Here is a 6,546-nt window from a genome sequence, read left to right as displayed (position 1 = left end):
TTTTGTCTTTCACTCTACTTTATGATTCTTGCGTTATTAATATTTTTCCTTTACCATGGAAATGAAGAATAAATTACTTAGAACCTTGACTTGTATTTATGAACTCCATACTACAGTAGAGTATGGGGGGAAAATATGAATTATAAACCTATAACCTGCTGAATGTTTCAAGATGCAAAGAGATGAAAAGTAAATAATTATATAAGACTCAGTAACAAGAAATGTCCAGGGTATCATGTAGTTAGTTATCAAATGTGTCAAGTAGACCAAAAGGACTGCAGATTTAGGCATGAAATCTACCACAATGTATTAACTGGACTATAAGGTTGTAACAAAGAAATAGGAATTTTCCAAAGTCATATTGATAGGCAGAAGGGAGCAGAATGACATTTCAGACCGGAGGAATGCTGTGAGGAATGTCACAGAGACGGAAAGGAAAAGATGTTTTTTTCTGAAATGGTATGATGGGAATAAAGACCCCATAGGGAGTTTCTCGAAAAAGGGTTGGAAAGGTTGCTGGGGAAAGATTTAGGCAGATGTGGAATCTACATTAAGAAGATGAAACTTCGTTTTGAAAACCTAGGATAGTAAATATCATGTGTCACATCTAATTTGTTGATTGATCTGCAGATAGATTGATTTATAGACAATGTCCTCAAATCTGTGTTAACAAAGATTACAAATTAGCTCTGGAAAGAATTTTTAAGGTTCAGCTGGAAAGAGTGCCATTATTGTGGACATGAAGGTAATGATGATATGGATGCAAAGTGCATGCTATAGATATTTACCGTCTATGAGTTACTCAATATGGAGTCACTAATGATTTTGATACAGAAGAATAACTGGACTAAGGGGTATAAAATACTTAATAAATACATATATGTGGATTAGAGAAGGAAGACAGTGGAGCAAAGCAATCAAGTATGAGATATAAATCTTAATAAGGGGAAGTGTCTGTAAGGAAGGAATAAATGATGGAAATAAATGACATGACAAAGGAAAAACATCAGTAAGACCTGATGACTAGTTGTGCATATGGAATATAGTAGAGTACGAGTCAAAGATGAAAACACAGCTTTGAGCTTGAGTGATGGAGAGGTTTTTGTCTCATGGCTTAAAAATATACTTTTTCATCGAATATGCAAATCTTTCTCATACAATATGGATTGTGGAATCTGGTTTATTGAGCAAATGGATAGCCCATCCCGAATGAGTAATACATTGAAATGGAGTAGAAAGAATAGGAGGAACATTTGGGGTGGGCAGAGGAAAAGCAAACCATATCCAAGAATCATCAAGTGATTCATTAAGTGAGAATCATTAAGTGATTCATTGTAATTGTTGATAATATTTGACTGGTGTTTTCAGTGACTTATATAGCGTAAGTGAAGGGTGAATGCATTGTGCTTTCTGGACCAAACCCCTCAACAAAGGGTTGAGTATGTAAGAGGGCAGAGACCAATATATACTTTTGATAAGCAAATAATATAGAAGTGGAAGCTCTGTAGAGATCTCCAATTTAACGTTTTCACTGAAAAGGAAAGTATTCTTTTGATTTATGTCCAGAAGTTGTCTGATGTACTATGTAAAAATGATCTTTCATGATCAGATCACATAGTTCTTAAAAATTCAGCCTTTCAAATCAGTAAGTTTTCTTACAAGGGTGTGACACTTTTGGTAGTACTTAAGCTGAGTTAGGCACCAAAATATAACATCTGGGAAGACTATCAATGAGGAATTGGTCAAAAGCACATTCACCAAGAATAGTAAAATGAATCTCCCTTCCTAAGAATTGATTATTGACTGTGCCTTATAAACAGCATTATCTCAAGTAAAAATCTCTAGGGTACCAAAGATCAAAATTACTAGTCATATAATATTGTTTTCCCTATAGAAATATTTTTCAAAGACTTAGTCACATGTTCCCATGGTATGTTCAAATTTAGTTCATTTGTAAGAATTTGTTTTAGGAGATGTGAGGAAAGCTACTTTTGTTAATTCACATTTTGGTTTTAATTTGATAACTTTTTAAAGATATCTGCTGAATGGTGGGGGTAGAGCCATACTACCTGATAACTAGCTTAAAAGTCAAATCCTAAAAGGCATAACCTATTTCTCCAAATGCTTAACATATCTAAGAATGGCTTGAACTCAAATGGATGGAGAAAATATCACAGCATGGAAACTAAATTTGGTTCTGTTACTTTTTTTTTTTTTTTTAACTAAAAAGCTGTATGAACTCGAGAAAGACACTGCATTTCTCTGGGTTTTCATTTCCTTAGCTGTGAAGTGAAGACATGAGGCTAGATGCTCTCTCAGAGAACCAACTTTCATGAGGTTTCATCATGTGGAATCTGTGTAGGTGATCAAGTAGGCCGAAGAGTAACCCATGAATATTGATTTGGAAAGTATCAACACAAGAAAGGCTGGAACTACTGGCCGACTGCTTTCTTTGTGCTGCTCCATTACATTCTTCCACTGCCTAGTGCATAGGGAAATGTCTGAGAGGAATAGTGTCAACTTGATTATAGAGCCCTGACAACTCTGGAAGATCAAGGTTAGCTGCCTCAGAAGGTTTGAAATTATATAGTCCTGCCCACTTCCTCTAAGTGTCTTCAAAATAGTCTTGGTTCCCATGGGCAATTCCATGCCATGCTGGTAAAGATATAATTAGTGCTTGCTTTATTTCTGGAGATGATTTGGGCAATATATATATATTAGTATGTATACAAATCAGATTTCTGTATCCCAGTAATCTCCCTTGTAAAAATCTGACCTAAGGTGATAACCACACAGGTGTGAAGAGCTCCACACGAAGACTGTCCATGAAAGTGTGGTTCACAATGTGAAAAGTCGGGAACAATCTATATGAAAGGAATACTCTAAAGGGCCATTAAAACTAACGATGTAAGGGAATGGGAAAAGGTGGACAGCGTCTTATTCATTGCAAGGAGGAAATTAAAGACCAGCATGCCTAACAGAACACTTGTAAAAAAGTGTGAAATCGTATGTGTGTGCGCATATGAGCGTAAAGGCATCGGTAGGTGTTTTTTAATTCTTTATTGGAATTTTTATGTCCCACTTGAATTTTTTAGAATCAATATATATCAATATTTCAAAAACAGTAAGATGAATAAAGAAGGATTTTGGCTCCTGATCAGCTGCAAGTGAATATAGAATAACACCTGGGTAACAGCTAGGCCAGTGGTGAACGTTCTTTCTAGGTCATGGCTATGCTGTGAAATATTAAAATTTGGAATGACTCTTTTTGAAGAAATATCTCTTTGGCATCAAGAATTACAATGTCTGCAGCTGTGTTTAAGTATTTGTTATTATCATCATAACTGAAGGGTTTCCCCTTTTTTTCTAGTTTAAAATCCTGAAGTTATATAACTATCCTGTATTATACTACATGTTAATGCTGCTGGCTCTGAACAGGTTTTGTTAAGATTTTTAAAGCGAGGATATTTTGTCTGTTCTTGAATATCCCTGTGGAATACTTTTTTTGCCTGTTCAACATCCGAACCTACTGTTCATGCTATGAATCTCTGTAGGAAATAAAAACAAACAAACAAAAAAAACACAACACCCTCCCCTTATTATCTGAAGCTAATCATGTCAGATACTTGCTTTCCCAGCATCCTCTGAGCTCAGGCACAGCCTCCACCATCAGAAACTCCTGCATCGGACTTTAACGACTGGGCAGAAATTTTTAGATTCAGTATATATGAATTTTCTAGAATCAATACATATCAGTTGATTATATATATAGCCGAACAGTGGTGATGGCTGTAAGGGCAAGTTTCTGGGAGCCAAAGTGCCAGGTGGGCAGATGTTGCATCTTGAGCTCCGTGGTGGCAGCAGTAAGTTCTGTATCAGTCTAGTCTGGAGTGTCATTTCTGAAAGCTAAGCTCTGAGTTGCTTTTCCAGATCCCCCAGTGATTGTCTGAGCTACAGGGAACACTCACCATAAATTTATTTTCTCCTGAATCATCCACTCAGCTCATAACTGAGGCCTCTCCCTAAGACACTCGTGCGCCTCTGCTTCCCGTCGCCCAGCGTGCGCGCAGGCCTGTGGCTTTGCCTTTTCTCTGCCACCTTGGAGGACGGGCGCTCTCCTCTATTCAAGGCTGTTCAAGAAGAAGACTATCGACGGGCCCCACCTGTCAGCACCTTAAGGACTTGGCTGCTCCAATTCTGCCCTCTCTCCTCTTGCTCTGCCAGCCTCTTACTCTTCACTGGCCCTTTCCCTTCCACCTGCAGACATGGGCATGCACCCGCCACCTTTAGAGGTGTCTTGCCCTCACCCATCCTGTCAAGTAACTAAGTGTCTGGTGCCTCACTTGCCAGTCACCCTAGGAGGGTGGTCTGTGCGCCTCGCTGCGCCCCACCTCTGACTCATTCCGCAGCTCTCCCCGTGGTTTCAGTTCTCATCATTCCCCTGGAACGCGTTGTGCCTGGGCCTCCAGCAGCCTAACGCCAGGCCGCCCAACTTCTGCAACTCGGCCCCTTAGCGTTCCCTCTTGCTTGAAATCGCTTCCTTCCTCTTGGATTGTTTACGCCCTGCCTTGGTTTTCACTCTCTCACTGACGTTGCTTCTGCCCAGCCTCCTCTGCTGGTTGAGAAGAGATCTTTGCCTTTAAGGGACCCCTCTGGTCTAAGTCCCAGGTGCTTGTTTGTCCCATAATTTTCCCAGAAATAATGTGATCTATTTTCATGGCCTGAAATGTCACTTGTGCACTAAATGTAAACGTTTTGCACTGGACAGATTTAATCTAGTGCCTCATCATTTTATGACCACCAGTGACTTTCTGTGAAATCTCCATTCCCCTGTGAAGGTTTGAATTCCTTGGTGATCTTTATACGGAGGCTTTCAAATACCAAGTGATTACTGACATGTTACGATAAACATTTGGCCTAGTTGGTCTCTTACTTTAGTAAGTTTTGAAGGGTATTGTACAAAAAAATCCCCAGCCTTCTATTAATACAATAATAGTAATTTACCAAGTCTAGGACATATGTAATTTAAGGTTATTAAATAAAACTGCTGATTTAAGCAAATAAACAAATATCTCAGAGCTCGAGAAAGCACAAGGTACCCCCCTAAATTGTTGGAATTTGTCTTTTGGATGTGTTCACCAAATTTCCAAATCATTTCTAATGTCTTCATCAAAAATTATACAGACCCAAGTCTGGCAAGTAAGATGTGTCATCAATCTGTGCAATACCATTTTGGATGAAAAGCATGAAAATCTATTTGGCTAGAAATGCAATTATAATTTTTTCAAAATTCCATAATGGTATAAAGCTTTGATCCCAATTGACACTGGTTTAAGCCAAAAAGAAAAGTGGGCAATGCAGGGGTTACAGCTGACCCGGGATGCGGTGTTATTCAGGGGTCCCAGCAGCGACTTGGAACCCAGGATCTATCTCTCATGTCTAAGCTCCGCTTTCTCTGCATTTGCTCAAACTTTCTGTGGTGGCGAGACAGCTGCAAGAGCTCCAGCCTCCCATCTTTTCTGGACCAAGTGCCATAGAATAAAAAGTCCAGATTATTTTCCCAGTTGTCCCCTGAGGTTTCCTTGGCTCTGACTCTGTCAGGTTCCTGAATCTGATGCTCTGATAAACAAGGCTGGAGTCAAATGCTTGCTTTTCTTGCAGTAAGTCATTTTTATAGGTTAAGAACAGGGGCTTTTCTTTCTACAGAGTAAAACCAATGGGCTATTGCTAGGGAAGAGAGAGGATGTTGGTATAGCTAAATAATAGCAAGTGTTCACCACAACTAGACGCACACACACACACCATAATTGCCAGGTTTAATGTCAAGTCAAAACCATAGGATTGAGTCCCAATTCTGCCACAAAAATGAAATTACAGTAAGTGGAACATTAGACCCTTGATCCAACAAGTTCTACACCTGACTTCATGTTTGACTTGGGCTATGGCATTGCATATGCCTCAATTTCCTTATCTATCAAATGGAGATAATAGTGATACCTACCTCCCAGAGTGTTTGTTCAGATTAAATGAATTCACATATATCTGAAGTAGTTCGATCAGAGCCTAGCACATAGCAGGCCTTGTATAAGTGTTAGTATTATTCCTCAGGCATAGCCTTGAGCGCTGCCTCCATTTTTTCATTTGTAAAATTAGAGAAGGGGTCTACATTATAGTAGAAAGTCAGTATGTCATAATTCTATGCCTTCGTAAGCATGTGGATGACGCTTATCCTTGGATAGACTTTCCTAACGAGCCTTTGAAGCAGGAGGCCTGAAACCCATTGCAGAGGCTCAATTTTACGATGAGCTTAATAGGAATTATATACTTTTTCTCTTATGATATGCTAAACGAGAAAACAAATCCACTGCCAGAAATATGGTTAAAAATATGTACCTGTTAGAATAGCTCATCATTATAAAAAATCTTAGTAAAGCAGAATGACCCTCAGCTCTTACCTCTGCTCTGTCAATAGAGTATCAGGCTGGATATGTGATAAATCATTAAACAAGATTTGAGATTGTGTCTAAAAACACACAGATCTAATAA

The sequence above is a fragment of the Miniopterus schreibersii genome (assembly GCF_964146895.1).
Source record: "Miniopterus schreibersii genome assembly, chromosome: 17".
Taxonomy (NCBI): domain Eukaryota; kingdom Metazoa; phylum Chordata; class Mammalia; order Chiroptera; family Miniopteridae; genus Miniopterus; species Miniopterus schreibersii.
This window is presented reverse-complemented; position numbering follows the sequence as displayed.